Raw genomic sequence first — 15,811 nt, 5'->3', positions numbered from 1 at the left:
TTTGTCACATAACAAAACTGCCAAAGCAGTTCACAACCTATATTACATCATATATAACGATCATATCAAAACAAAACAGAGAAACAATCTTTCTCTCTCTCTACATAGTATTCTTAACCTTTATCTAGCAGACCTATTTCATTTCAACAAGGTCTGGCAAACAGTTCTGACGTGACCAGTTTTCTGCGTTTTTTATTGTAGCTCACACAAAAGCAAAATCATGGATCTTTCTCTAACTCTTTCTCTCTCTCCCTCTCTCTGTCTCTCTCTCTCTCTCTCTCCCTCTCTCTGTCTCTCTCTCTCTCTCTCTCTCTCTCTCTCTCTCTCTCTCTCTCTCACACTCACACACACACACACACACATTAGACAGCCATGTGGATTTAGACCCTCTAGGTGGTTCATCTCCTGTTAGGAAACTTTGTACAAACATCCAGGTGTGTTTCTCTTCTCCACTGTCTCTCTCTTTCTCTCTCCTCTCTCTCTCTCTGTCTTTCTCTCTCCTGTGTTTGATCTGAAGTGTTTGACGAATAGTCTCTGCTTCACTTCTGTATAGCCTCCACTTCCAGCCCTCCTATAGCTGGAGTAGCATGTTTTTGTGTCAGTGAAGTGTGACTCTGACACACAGACACACACACACACCCACGCACGCACCTATGTACTTCTATCTTTATGAGGACCTTCATTGACTACATCCATTCCTTAAACCCTAATCCTAATCTTAACCCTAAATACAAATCATAATCCTAAACGAACCCCTTAGGATCGGCCAAAATGACGTCACTTTGCAAAACTGTCCTCAATCTGAAGGTCTAAAACTCAAAGTGGTTCTCACAAGGATAGAAGTAGAAGAACAGACACACACACACACACTTAGCGCATCACACATCACACATCACACAGGTCTCCGGCTCTTCCCCTCTCACTCTGTCACTGCCAGGGACGAGGCCTCCTCCTCTCCTCCACTTTTTCCTTTTCCTTTCCCTCTCCAGAAACGCTGCCGTGAACCGTCAACAGTGTTGGATTTCAAAGGGGCGAGGGGCTAATGCTCCTGGATGAAGCTGATTGAGTCAATTTGTCGACATGATGGACGTCTGGTGGCCTCCGCTCCCGCTCTCCTGCTGGCTGCAGGCTGCAGGGCTGACAGAGGCCTTTCAGCCATTTTCCAGGAGTGTAAAAAGAGAGATGTGTTGGCGCTCAGCGAGGCGCGGAGGGGAACGCTCCGCTGAACAAACCTCGTTTTAACAAGTTAGGATCAGAATCTGAATCAAGTTTAATCGCAAAGTGCATTTACACATGGAAGGAACTAGCTGTGGTGAGTTGGTCCATGCTAAGTAAAGTAGAACAGGAAGAGATTAGTTCCAAAATGAGATATCCACCATTTGAGAAAAGTAACACTGACTGTTTCAAGATAACAGATAGCACAAAATAAAAACAAATCATGGTACTTTTGAAAGAATAATATGTAACTTAAAGGAAAATTCCACCCTAAAACATGTTAACACTCTTAAAAACAGCTATATATATATATATATATATCTTTTTTTATATATATATATATAACTGGCCAAACGTAGACAACATGACATCACATTGAGATATTTCCAGTGCAGCTACAATGGAGTTTGATAGCAGAAAACTTTCAAAAATGAAAGCACTAATGAGCCTGACAGTCTGAAAAATTTGTCTGAAAATTTGACTTCACTTTTAATTTCTTATACTTTTTGAGCATTTTTTTTGCATCATGTCAAATTAAACAAAACCTGTTTTTAATTATCTCTGCCTCTTATTGTCCCTACTGGCAGGTGTGCAGGCTCCTTTCCCTACTGACTGCACAGCTAAGATATAGCATGACAGAGGAAACCAGAAGCAGGATCACTTCATTCGCTATGTGGAATGAATGCACAGTAGACAGTAGACAGTACAAATCAGTCTACAAATTTGGGAAAGATAATCTGATTTCCTGCAGTGGGAAAAGAAAAGCTGCTGTGGTCAGGCTGCTTGTTCTCAGTCAACACCCGCTATCCTGCGCCAAGGCCCTTGGAACAGCAGCAGGCGGTGTGTGTGTGTGTGTGTGTGTGTATGTGTATGTGTATGTGTGTAGAACAAGGGCATATGGGGGGCAAGGCACCTGCATGGTGACTCTCATGCAACCCCCCCCCCCCACACACACACACACACACACACACACACACACCCTCCCAACATTTTTTACTTCACATGTTTTCATTCCTCTCCATGTTTCATGTGAGAAACATGCAAGGAACAGGAGGAAATCTCTGCTTGCTTTGTGTGTGTGTGTGTGTATGTGTGTGTGTGTGTGTGTGGTATGTGTGTGTGTCTAATTCTAATGTATGGATCAAGTAAAGAAAGGATCTAAGGTGTCCTTTCATGTGCGCTACCCCACTGTATGTCTGTATTAAGCTATGAGTTTTCTATGGACACCATTCAGCGCCTATAGGGGAGGTCTGAGCAGGGGTGTGTGTGTGTGTGTGTGTGTGTGTGTGTGTGGTGGGGTGGGAGTTGGTGGGGTGTGGGGGGGCTTCGTTGTCAGCTCAGTAATTATCAGATTTGACCAAGCCGCCCCCCCACACACCCCCACCCCCCGGCCAGCCGAGGCTGAGAGAAGAGAGCCGTCAGTGGGACGGGCTGACAGGCCGACCCCCCGGGGGAGACGAGAGCCAGCGCCACTCTGACAGCTGCTTAGTGGGAGATACTGCCTGCTCATGCTCACACACACACACACACACACACATACTCCAACATGCTCTGACACACACACACACACACACACACACACAAGCGCATACACATAAAAAGATACACACAAGAATGCATGTATACACATCGAAATATACAAATGAACGCATGTATACACACATACATGCGGCGACAAATGCATGTATACACACCCATACCAACAAACACACAAACGCATGCAAGTACACATACCCATACATACATGTACAGGCACACACATGCATGCACACACATATGAAGGCAAGTAAACACATATGTGTCCATGTATAGACAAGCAAGCACACGCACACATGCAGACAGACACACACACACACGTGTGCATGCAAACATACAGTACAAGCAAGCAGGCATACATGTGTATGTTCATATAAGATATATATAGATATATATCTATATAGAGGAGGGGAGGAGAGGAGAAGAGAGGAGGGGAGGAGAGGAGGAGAGGAGAGGAGAGGAGAGGAGAAGAGAGAGGAGGAGAGAAGAGGAGAGGAGGGGAGGAGAGGAGAGGAGAGGAGAGGAGGAGTGGAGGAGAGGAGAGACCACCTCCTGCCTCTTGACTCTGAATGTCAACATGCAGAGGATGTGACCAGTCAGACAGATGGAGTCCGATTCAGCATCATGTTGCTACACTATGAGCCGAGTCATCACATCAGATCAACTCAGTCTATATGAGTCATTTAGGCTCTACTGTAAATAATGATGCTAGTGCTACTACTGCTACTGTTACTACTACCACCAACTGCTACTACTACTACTGCTACGGCTACAAGTAGGCTACTACTACTACTAATTGTAATACTACTGCTACTACTACTGCTACTAGTACTACTCCTATACTACTAGTACTAATTCTGATTTAAAAAGTGATTTTAAAAGACGGCAGTGATTCTAAGCTCCCCAGGCTGCTCATGGATCTGAACAGCAACGGTCACCATCCTGTTTAGGTCAATGTTATGAAACTGATATCAAGGTTAGTGTGGGGAAAATACTTTATATACTGTGTGTGGCCATGCCAGAGTGCTGGTTGGTCAGGTCAGGTTGGTAGCACTATGCTTCCTCATGTGTTTTAAGAAAAGTTACAGAAAAATCCTCAAGCTGCTGTGGAAATGAAGCCACTTTGTGTTCAGTGATGAGAAGATGAGAAGTCATCATGACCCATGCAGCCAGACAAGAACGAGATACTCACACTTCCAGACGTGATTCACCACAACACCCCAGGGGTCGTGTTTAGGTTTGTTATGCTCAACGCCAAATCTAAATAAACACATGGTTTCTAATGGCTGACTAATGCAAACAACAAGCACTCCCAAACCAATCCAGCTGAACAGAGTGCTGCAGACCAGGGGCTCCGAAACTTTTCCATGTCAAGGACCCCAAACAGATTTACATTTGCCTGTGGGCAGATTGGAGTTTTAGTTATACAAGCATTTCTCAAAGGCAGAGATAATCTCACTGGTTAAATTAAACCTCAGTGGGCGGAGCCAAAGAACCACAGTTTTCGGCACATAAACTAGCTGGCAAACTTGAACTGCAAAGAAGGAACTTGAATTGGTCAAAATAGAGAAAAAATATATATATAAATGCCAATGACTTATTTTTTCATTGATTCATGACCATGGCACTGATGATGTTGGAAGGTCAGCAGCTAGCTAACTAGCTTACCTAGCTAGCTATAGGCTAGTATGGCTAGTTACTTAGTTACTTAGTATGGATAGGTTGTATTTTCTCAGTAGCAGAGCGCTAGGCTTCATAATATTAGCTTCCTCCTCTCTTACCTCTTTCGTTTTTCACTGAGCTTCAGGTTACTGAAAAACTGTGGTTCTCTGGCTCCGCCCACTGAGGTTTAACTCAACCAATGAGATTATTTCGGCCTCCTCTTGGACCCCGATTTGTCAGAGGGAATCAACCCCACACCTGAGGAGATTTTTGCTGTTAGATTTAATGTCGAAAAACATCATGTATTTAATGTTTTTATGTTAAAATAAAAACGTTATGCTCTACTGTAGGTGCAAAGATAACAGTAGAAAGAATGAAACCTTTGCTCAGAATAGTCATTATTACACATTTTCCTATTTTGCTAACTACTAGTAACTGACATATTAGTGAAAATAAGCTATTCCTCATATTTTCAGAAGCCCCCCCTCAAGCCCCCCACGCACTCCTGGGTGTCCCCGGACCCCACTTTGGTAACCACTGCCCTAGACTGTCTCTGTGCATTGGATTTGCCATAGACAGTTAATGGACTGTGGTTTGTCAGCGGGCTATAGGTCTCGTTTCCTCCTCTGTCAAACCCTCTGCACACAACAACTTGTCAACACAGCTATCTGCATTGCTAAGCTGGGATCAAGACCTTACGGAAAATGTAGGTGTGTGTGTGTGTGTGTGTGTGTGTGTGTGTGGCATGTGCCTGTGTGTGCAAGACTCTATTTGCATGCCTGTGCCTGAGTGTGTAGGTGTGTGTGTGTGTGTGTGTGTGTGTGTATGTGTGCGTGCCTGTGTACATTTGTATGTGAGCATGTGTCTTCATGTGCACGTGTGTGAGCATGTACACCCATATATACTGTATGTCTCAGCACACACACACCGGCGACTCCTCTCCCTCTCGTCTGTGTTGAGTCTGGCCCGGCGGGCCGCTCTCTGACAGGAAGTGGTGTGTGTCGGTGCGTACACATCAACAAACAGCCCCGGGTCCGGGAGGAGGGTTAGAGGTCAGAGTGGGAGGAGACTGTTGATTGACGGCCTTTAGCAGCAGCGTGTCTGCTGTTTGTTTGGCCACAGGCCCGTCCTGTCATCAATCTTCAGCCCGGCGCTGGAGAAGAGAAGAGAAGAGAAGAGAAGAGAAGAGAAGAGAAGAGAAAAGAAGGCTTGAAGACAACGCAGAGTGTTGAGGCAGTCTCTTGAGGTTGAAGAAGCAGGTTTGTGAACTGAAGGTTGCCAGTTTGAATCCCCTGACTGACTGGGACATTCAATGATCTCTCCTTCTTCAAGAAATGAAGCTCTTATCGCAGGTTCAACTCCCTCCTCTCGTTCCTTGCACCTCCTGTCGTTCACTAATTACCTGGCTGTTATCCAATTACCACACTCCTCACCCTGCTAGGCAGCGGAGGAAAGAACACCAACACATCCTATTCAAGTAGAAGTATTGTTACATTGCTGAAATTTTACTTAAGTAGAAGTTAAATTACTGAGTTACTTTTTAGAAAAGAGAACGTTGTTAGCTGTGATTTTTTCCATGCAATTCTAAAAGGGCGAGAGGACAAACTAGGAGTTCAAACTAGATTCTTTGAAGTGGAAAAATAAAGTGCACAAAGTAAAGCCAGATTAAATAATGGTTAAAATTGTAATCCTCGAGATTGTCATTTTTATTTTGTCTCCATTTTTGTTGCTCAGCCTCATCACTGTGGTGTTTCTGCACTGCACTTCCCAGAGATCACCTGTCAATCAAACAGTGTGGGCGGAGCTTGGATTTTCTGTTGAAGTTTGAGTTTCTGTTTGTCTGTTCATAGTGACTATCACTGTTCATGCTAATTACCAAACTCGTCTTCTATTTATTCCAAACAAGCTGCTGTTGCTGCATAGTTAGTTCCTTGACTAGACTGGCTTGTAAAGGCAAAAAAAAACAACCCTTCAATTTCTCATTTGGGTTCATGGCTGAAGGTTTTTTAGAAACCATTTTGCAGGGGTGCGCATCATTTTTTGAGCACTGCACTAACAAAACTTTCCATGTTAAAGCGTGATATCTCTGCAGTCTGTCCAGTCCAGATGCCAGTCGTGGTCTGAGCGTGGGGTCGTGCCAACACGTGCCGGCGAGCCTCCCTGAACCGTCTGGTGGGCGGGGCGAGTCCCAGGCTGATGGATGGACAGGATCATTGTTGTCATGCCAGCCGGCTGCTGTCAAGGTTACGAAGCTGCAAGATGGCCGATGTCTGGGAACGGCTCCTATTTTTGGATCGTCAGGGTCACTTTCTCAGGGGAACAGACAAGGCCTCGCCACCGGCTGACGGGAACTGGATCATCTGTGTGTGTGTGTGTGTGTGTGTGTGTGTCTGAGTATGTGCGTGTGCGTGTGTGTGTGTGTGTGTGTGTGTGTGTGTGTGTTTGGGCCTCCTAAGCCTGGCATGGAGCACACTGAGACACAGCAGTATGCCCAGTCAACTCGCTCTGTCCAACTTGGCAGGAGAGTAATGCAGCTCCTCCCCACTAGAGGGCCACGCTCCTCTCAGTTAATGTCACTCGCACAACAGCAGGAACTGTTGGGAGTAGATGGGGAACGAACACGGTAACTTTTAAAGATAGGAAAGGATTGAAGATGAAATTTTTGGCGTTCAAGGCGGAGCGTTTACAAGCAGATGGAGATTGAAGATGGAGTGTTTCATGCAGTAGGCGCAGACTGAACATACCCAGCAAGCATTTGATGGACGACGACATGCAGGAGGCGGCCAAGTTCAACATCTGCTCAAAAAAGCTCACAGTTTTCACAATGTTATCTAAAAACTGGCACTGTAAAACTTTATATTAAAACAACTTTGGAAACTGTTTTCTACTGATACCAGAAGATATTTAGGTCCTGAATCCACAAAACGATGCAGGTAGCAGCTGTGAACGACTCATTTCATTTTGGTGTCCCCCTCCCCCCCGTTTTGGAGGCGGTCGTCCTGGTGGATCAGTGGTCTAAGGCACGTACCATGTAACCGTGACGTCCTGGCCCAAGACCTTTGTTGCATGTCATCCCCCTCTCTCCCAATCTTTCCCATCTCTCTATGAACAATGTAATAAAGGCAAAAATACCCCCAAAAATATGTTTTTTGGGTAGAAACTTTCACATGAGGATAGCAGTTGACGATGCAAAAAGAGAGAAAAGAGAACTTTTACCAGAATATATTGGCTAAAGCCATCATCCTCCTGGTGTTGGTTTACCACAGGTGTGGGAGGTGAAAGTCATATTTTGCGTCAGAGACCTTGGAGCCGGCTGCATCTGCAGAGCATCAGATAGAGCTGCAAGAGAACAGCTGTGTGTGTGTGTGTGTGTGTGTGTGTGTGTGTGTGTGTTGTGTGTGTGTGTTTATGCATGCATTCCCTTTCCAAGACACGCTGGCCCCAGAATCCCACTTATTTCTCCATGTAGTTTATTGTCCCCAAACATCATGAGGAAAAGCATTTCTTGTCCAAAACCGCAGCTTCCAGCCCCAGAGCGCCCCGTCCCGCTCTGTCCGTCTGTATTTACAGCGTTGGCGTGTGATGGAGGAGCCGTGCGCTCTCTCCCACTAACAGGTTGTCATTTTGACGGCGACGCCACAGGGGGAGAGAGCAACAGCCTGAGTCCGTCCCACTGAAACGCTGTTTACTGCCTGGAAGGTCAGGGGGCCGCATCAGAGCACAAGGACACACACCGCCGTGCACACAGGAACACACACTCACGAGCCTGCCGGCGCACACGCATACACTCCGCCAGTTGAATTTTGGAATCTGAAAAAAATAAAAAAAATCTATATGCAAATCCATTGTGATGTTTGGCGATGAATGCCTTTCCTCTTGTAATAATGATTTGTAGCCTCTCTTCCTATGAATTAATCAAGTAAAATAGCCTGAAAAGGGAAATATAAACCATCAGTCATCATTTGGTGTCACAGTTTACATGGGAGTAGGCACGGCTTCGTTTTCTGCAGCACAATAGATCATAGACAACATTTGGTCTATAGATAGATTTGTGTAAACGTACAGTCATTAGAGCATGCAGATACACACACACACACACACACATGTCCACACACACACAAGACGACTTCCTTTCGCATGAGTTATAACCACTCCACAATAGCTCCAATAATAGTTTCCCATCCCTGTGCTGGTGACAGCGCTGACCCCGCGGTGACCTTTCAGTTCTGCAGGCGGGGGCGGACGCCATCTTCCTCTGCTTTCATTCACTCCAGACAGTCAGCGAACAGACAGAGACGGAACGTTAAGGAGTTTGAAGCGGGACGGCCGGGGTTTCGCTGCAGGACGCCACCTGTTAGCGCTGCTGGTCTGTCCGTCTTCTCAGAGCGAGAAGAAAGATACTGATTTATTATTTTTTTGATGATGAAAAGATGTTAAACATTAAAAACCTGTGTAAATATATCTGCATCATTTTGTGAAATCTGGATCTAAATATCTTTCTGATATCAGTTCAAAGCTGTTTTAATATGAGTTTTGACCAAGCCATAATATCTTGTTGTGAAACTTTTGTGCTTAATTGGGTTGACGCTGAACTTGGCCTCCTCCCGCACATTGCTGTCCGTGACATGCATGCTGAGAACTGATGTTGAATGGACGTCATATGGGAACAAGCGGAAGAACAGGATGACATCTCATCATGTTTAACTCGTTGGAACGCCCACATCCAAAATCATTTTTATCTATGAATTTAAAATCAACCATAAACAAACTGCAGCAGATATTGCTCACTGTTCATAAGCAGAATTTTTTTTATCACGGTGGATAGAACTGATCATTTTGATTTTCTTATTATCTTGGACATCACTTCCGCAATTTGTGACACTAAGTGTGAGATATCAGCCTATTAAAAAAATCCCTTGTCATCACCACTCGGATGTTGACGTAAACGTTTTTTTTCCCAGTTGGCGGCTCGTATTTACGATAAATGTGACATGAGTGAAAGTGGCATGAGACGAACGACTAACTCACCAAGACAACGACTGAAGGAATGCCCCAATTTTTGGATTAATAAACTGTTTGCTCGATTGTAAGTAAGTAAATAAGTAAGTGAGTAATTAAGTAAGTAAGTAAGTAAGTCTTTATTGTCCCCGAGGAGCAATTAGTTTTGCAGAACAGTGGTCACATAAAAGCCATACAATCATAGTCACACGTGACATAAGAAAGAAACAGCACCATAGCAGCAATGATAATGTCATCATACCATTAGGAGATAATGAGACAAAATAAATAGAGAAATTAAACAAATAAGTCTAAGTAAGTAAGCAGCAATAAAAATAAATATTCAGCTAAAGCTTATTTAAAAAAACAATGGCTGATGGAACAAAGGATCTAGTATATCTGTTGGTTTTGGCAACAGATTGTTGTGCAATAAGAAAATTGTTGGTTGTAATCTGGTATTTCAGCTTGGTCTCATTAAATTTTGTGACATGAGCACAATGTCTTAAAATGCAAATAATGTGCACGGAAAATGAGAGAACTAAGAATCATATTGTTGGATTGAACAGAGCAAGGAGTTGGAGGGAATGGCTAAACTGACCGGATTTTTGAGCGACGGTGTGATTGACTCTCTGGAGTGTTACCATCAACATCCGAGCCTTGGAAAAAGCCCTCTGCAGACATCCAGACCCAAGCTTCGTTCACTTCCTCATCAAAGGTTTTTCAGAGGGGTTCCACCCCTGGATCATATCCAAACCATCAGTCTCCTTCGAGTGCAAAAACCTCCGGTGCGCTCTAAATGATCCAGAGAGCGTTGACACGCTGCTGGCCAAAGAGGTAAAGGATAGGCCCCTTTTCACAGCCACCATTTCAGAAATACCACATTAGCCCTCTAGGTATAGCTACCAGGAAATATTCAGGCAAGAAACGCATCATCATAGACCTCTCAGCTCCTTATGGCAGCCAAATCTCAAGCATCAACAGCTTAATTCCCAGTGACGACTTCTCTTTACAGTATTCTTCCATCAACCATGCCATTTCCCTCATCAAACTCCGGTAAAGGTGCCTGGCTCTCCAAAGCAGACATCTCCAGTGCCTTCAAGGTCCTCCCAATCCATCTCGACTACTGGTGTTTCTTTGGAGTACGCTGGAAAGGGTCCTTCTACTTCGCCGTGAGACTCACTTTTGGCTGCAAGAGCAGCCCCAAGTTGTCCGATTCCCTCTCTGAAGCGTTATGCTGGATACTCATCAATAATCACAAAATTATCCCCCCGAAGTTCGCCACCGGCAAATGGTCTAATCACACTCACTTCAGTGTTTTCAGACCTCAGCGTCCCCCTTGCCGTAGAGAAAACCGAAGGCCCATCAACCTCCCTGGAATTCCTAGGAATAACCCTTGACTCGGTTCTGCTTCAGGCTTCACTGCCAATCGAAAAGCTCAACCAAATCAACCTGCTAATTGGTAACTTTCTCCTTGCCCCACACTGCACTAAATGACAACTGCTTTCTCTCCTGGGCCATCTGAACTTTGCCATACGCATCATCCCGCAAGGCCGTGCCCTCATCTCTCACTTACTATCACTCGCTTCAGCCGCCCTCTCACTCCTTGATACCATAGTCCCTGACAGTTCCAGCAAAGCAGAACTCTGCCTCTGGCATCACCTTCTCGCTGACTGGAACGGAATCACTTTCTTCTACGAAGACCACCTGACCCATCCTGATGACATCCAGCTTTACACAGATGCTGCCCCCTCTGCCGGTTTTGGGGGTTTCTATGGAGGAAGATGGTTCTCCGCCGAATGGCCTCCTGAGTTCAATTTATTCTTCCAAGGCTCCCTGCGCCCATCTTCAGCACTGTATGAAATCTACCCCATCGTCATCGCCGCCCTCCTGTGGGGAAACGAATGGTCAAAAAAAAACGATACTCATCTTCTCTGATAACCTTGCCGTGGTAGACATCATCTACAAAGGTCGAAGCAACTCCACAGCCATCATGCCGTTCATGCGCCGCCTTACCTGGTTGTCAGTCACGTTCCAATTCCTACTACGGGCCGAACACATTCCAGGCCATTCAAATTCGATTGCTGATTCTCTCTCTCGTTTCTCCTTCCAGAAATTCAGAGCCTTGGCCCCACATGCAGAGAGAGATCCAACTCCGATTCCACCATTTTCAGCCACAATATTCAACATTTAAACCCTACCGTCGCTGATCTCATCAACGCTTCCCAAGTCGCCATCATCAATAGCATCGTCCCTAGCACCCTCTCTTCATATTGGACGGCCTGGAACTCGTATCACTCTTTCCACAACCATTTCCATCTTCATTTTCCCTCCTTCGACCTTGTCACACTAACTAGCTTCGTCTCCTACTCCCACCTATCAATGTCAAACAGAATACCTATCATAAAGGTTTACCTTAGCGGAATCAGCTTCTTTTGTAAACTGCTGACAGGAACCTCCTGCTCTCCCTCTATACACTCTCAATTATCATTACTCCTCAGAGGCCTTCAGCGGCAAGCATACGATCCGGCTCCTCTTCGCCTTCCCCTAACTGCCGACCTACTTTCCCGCTGCATCAGCACTCTCCGTTCCGGTTACTCCTCCCCTCATGTGGCACGCACACTGGAATCCATGTTCCTGCTCGCATTCTTTGGGTTCCTTCGGTGCTCCGAATTCACCTCCTCGTCCAACGATTTTGATCCGTCTCGCCACCCCTGCATTTCTGACCTATCCATAATCTCAGAAGATTGCCTGGCTTTCCTTCTCAAACGAAGCAAAACCAATCAACTCGGCAACCCAACTCCCATCTTTTACTTCAGACTCAACTCATACTTAAGCCCGTACGAACCTCTGATAAACCACATTCAAATCTCGCAAGCTCAGAACACCTCCCCTTCCGACCCGTTATTCATAACGGAGTCCGGCCATGTGGCTACCCGTTTCTGGTTTCACTCCCACCTTTGCCACATCCTCTCCATGTCTGGAATCTCCCCTAACTTGTTCTCCGGTCACTCCTTCCGTATCGGTGCCGCAACAACGGCATCCCGTCAAGGAGTCCCCGATTAATTGATCAAAATCATGGGTCGTTGGGCATCCCAGGCCTATCAGCTTTACGTCCGCTCTCAAAGACCTACGGGCCACACAGTCATCTCTTTTCCCCTAGGAAGGTTTTGGGAATCTGCTGCCGTGCCCGGGAGCAAGGGCAGATCCGTCGCCGAAACCTTCCCCACACCGCAGATGATTCGCCTACATCTCTCCATCCTCCATTCATCGCAATCTCCTCTTCATCATTCATATCTGTTAAATAAACATCCTCATTTGCATTCAATTGATGGTGTGGTCCTTGGCTCGTGAATTGGAGCTATATTAGCTGAGGTTCGGGAGCAGGACCATACCTCAATCACTCCCCTTCCTGTCGTTTCCCTTTAAATGCCTACCTGCCCAGCATACCTGTTCGTTCTCGTTTACGTGCCCCACCCTCCCTCCCCTTTCTCTCGATCTCTCTCACTCTCCCTCTCTCTCTCCCTCTCTCTCCACTCCTCCTCTCTATTACAGGGCCCCCTGGGGATCTGCTGCCGTGCCCGGGAGCAAGGGCGGATCCGTCGCCGAAACCTTCCCCACACCGCAGATGATTCGCCTACATCTCTCCATCCTCCATTCATCGCAGTCTCCTCTTCATCATTCATATCTGTTAAATAAACATCCTCATTTGCATTCAATTGATGGTGTGGTCCTTGGCTCGTGAATAAAGGATTAGGTGGAGGACAAGTGACTAGAAACAGGAAGTAGTTTGACATTGAAATAGCCCAGTGGAAAGTAAGGGTGTGGTTAGGGTTAGGGTTAGAGGTTAGTTAGTTCAATTCCCAACTCATGAGAAGTAATTTTCTGAGTGAAGTTTTCATTTTTAGGTAAAGTTTTTCTTATTTGCCTAATCTGTTCAGAGTTTGTGCTTCTTTCACAAAATTTTGTGACAATATGTTGGGCATTTCATTCACTTTTGTGTTGATCCAAAGCCAACCTGTGCCAGCCATGAAACTAACAGCAAATTAAACTCTGAACACACAGAGCTGAAACTGCTACCAATCTCCTGAGTAAGAAAATAAAGTGTAAGAGCTCATTGTGTTCCTTTGAGCTCTGTCCAACATGACTTCTCCATGAAGATCTCCACTGACAGAAGCAGTTAGTCAGGGATTAAAGTTTAACCCTTGACTGAGAAACCAGCCCAAGTCTTTCTGGGTGGAAAAATTAGTGATAGACAGGAAACGAGGAAAAGAGAGAAGTTGGGTTGACTGCAAACATCAGCAGGGTTATATTGCCCTAATCCATAGGAAAAGATCTGCTGCTTAACATTGCTTTTTCTTCATCTCTGAGAAATTTACTGTATCATATCTCAATATTGCGAGAAGAGAAAGAGAGAGAAAAGAAAGAGAAAAACTCTCCACCCCAATGCCCTGCAGTTTTCTGGTGTCTCCATTGTTAACTTCAATGTGTCTTTATGTTTTGTTAATTGTTATTATGCATTATGATGTATGTAAACCAAATTTGTCATCAGCGAGTCTTGAACTTGACCTGCAGGTCAGTTTTGTTATTTCCCTCATTACTGGTTGAGGATTCAGGGCTGTGAGTCAGATCCCTTGTTGGCTCTCAAGGGCGACTTTACTAGAGAGAAGTGGCACTAACACACCGGCTACTGTCAGCACAACTGACCCCTCCTACACACACACACACCCACACACACATTGCTTTACAACTTAGCACATCACGCTGTTCTTCAGCCTCCGCTCACACTTGGTCGTTGCCAGATGTGGAGCCTCCTCCCCTCCACCAACTTTTCTACACATACACACACACACACACACACACACACACTCTCTCTCTCTCTCTCTCTCTCTCTCACACACACACACACACACCTGCTGGTGGCTGGCTGTGTGTGTCTGGCAGGTCCTGAGGGAAGCCTGTGGTTTTCCACATCCTGTAGCAGCTGAGTTCCCAGGTGCCCAAAGACAGATTCCAGTTCAGTTCAGAGGAGCAGGAACCATCCACACCGCTCGCTCCTCGCTCCTCTAACAGGGAAATTATTCATCAACCAGCAGGAGTCAGACAGAGGAACGTCCTGCTACAGTCTATGGTCCCGCCATAGACAGGGGATGTTGGGTGAGATCTGGTAATACTGTGGAATACTGATGGAATGAGATTTGTTCAAATTTAATGCAATGTGATACTTTATTGATCCCTAAAGGAGAAATTCTCTGTTTGTTTCCCCCCTCCGCAGGGAGGTCAGAGGTCAGAGGTCACACCCCTGGAGCTGGGAGGGGCTCAGTGTCTTGCTCAAGGACACTTCAGCAGAGCTTCCTGGTGGCTCAGCAGTTTAAGACGTGTACCATGTAACAGCAACATCCTGGGTTTGAATCCAGCCCGGGACTTTTGTCGCATGTCATCCCCCTCTCCCTCTTTCCTGTCTCTCTCTACTATGAGTGATCCAATAAAGGCAAAATCCCCCCAAAAAATCTTAAGGACACTTCAGCAGCAGGATGCTGGTTTTCACAGGGGTTGAACCAGGCGGGTTGAAGGACGTCTCCCTGCTCACTACAACACCCTGCTGCACAGAAGCTTAAAGGGAAACTGTGACATTTTGAATTTTAAGTGCTTATTTTTTTTTTACCAGACACTTGTGATATTATGGGAGAAAAGCTGCTATTTTAACAGTTGTCATAGCAACAAAAATAGCTTTTTAGCAGTCCTCATTGAAATGAAGGGCACATTGGTTTCAAATAGCAATGCTATCAATGCTATCAAGGCTGAAACGACATCTAATAATCAAGCCAACTTTTGGGAAAGAAAAATGGCCAACTAAAATTCAAAATGTAAACTTATTCCTTTTTGAACTGGTAAAATGTATTTTTCCCCTGCTTCCCTGAAACTGATAGTAATTGTGGAGGATGTTTTAAAATAATTTCTGCTACTCAAGAAGATGCCATTCTCCTCACAATCCTTCAAATTTCCCAGCAAGCTTTTGACGGAAGTTGATATGTAGGATGTGCTCAAGTTCAATGTCAACCGAATTACAGTAAGCACAAAATTGATATTATGGCACAGTAAAATTTCATATTAAGCCAGCTTTGGAAATTGGTTTAAACTGATAACTGAAGGATATTTAGGTCCTGATTTGAACGGTGCAGGCAGCAGCTCTGGACGATGTCTTAACTTTTAGGTCGTATAAACATCTATTCACTGTCAAAATATGGATCCATGGTGGCTGATGGACCAGCCAGACTGAGCCCAGTTAATGTTCAGAGGTTCTTGCCCTCTGTTTTTCTCATTTTCTTCATCATTACTGATGTGGTTGTCAGTGGACAGATGCAGAGGAAACCATCAGCGGCCCACAGTGCGTTACATTACG

This window comes from Centroberyx gerrardi, chromosome 3, assembly GCF_048128805.1.
Source record: "Centroberyx gerrardi isolate f3 chromosome 3, fCenGer3.hap1.cur.20231027, whole genome shotgun sequence".
NCBI lineage: Eukaryota > Metazoa > Chordata > Actinopteri > Beryciformes > Berycidae > Centroberyx > Centroberyx gerrardi.
This window is presented reverse-complemented; position numbering follows the sequence as displayed.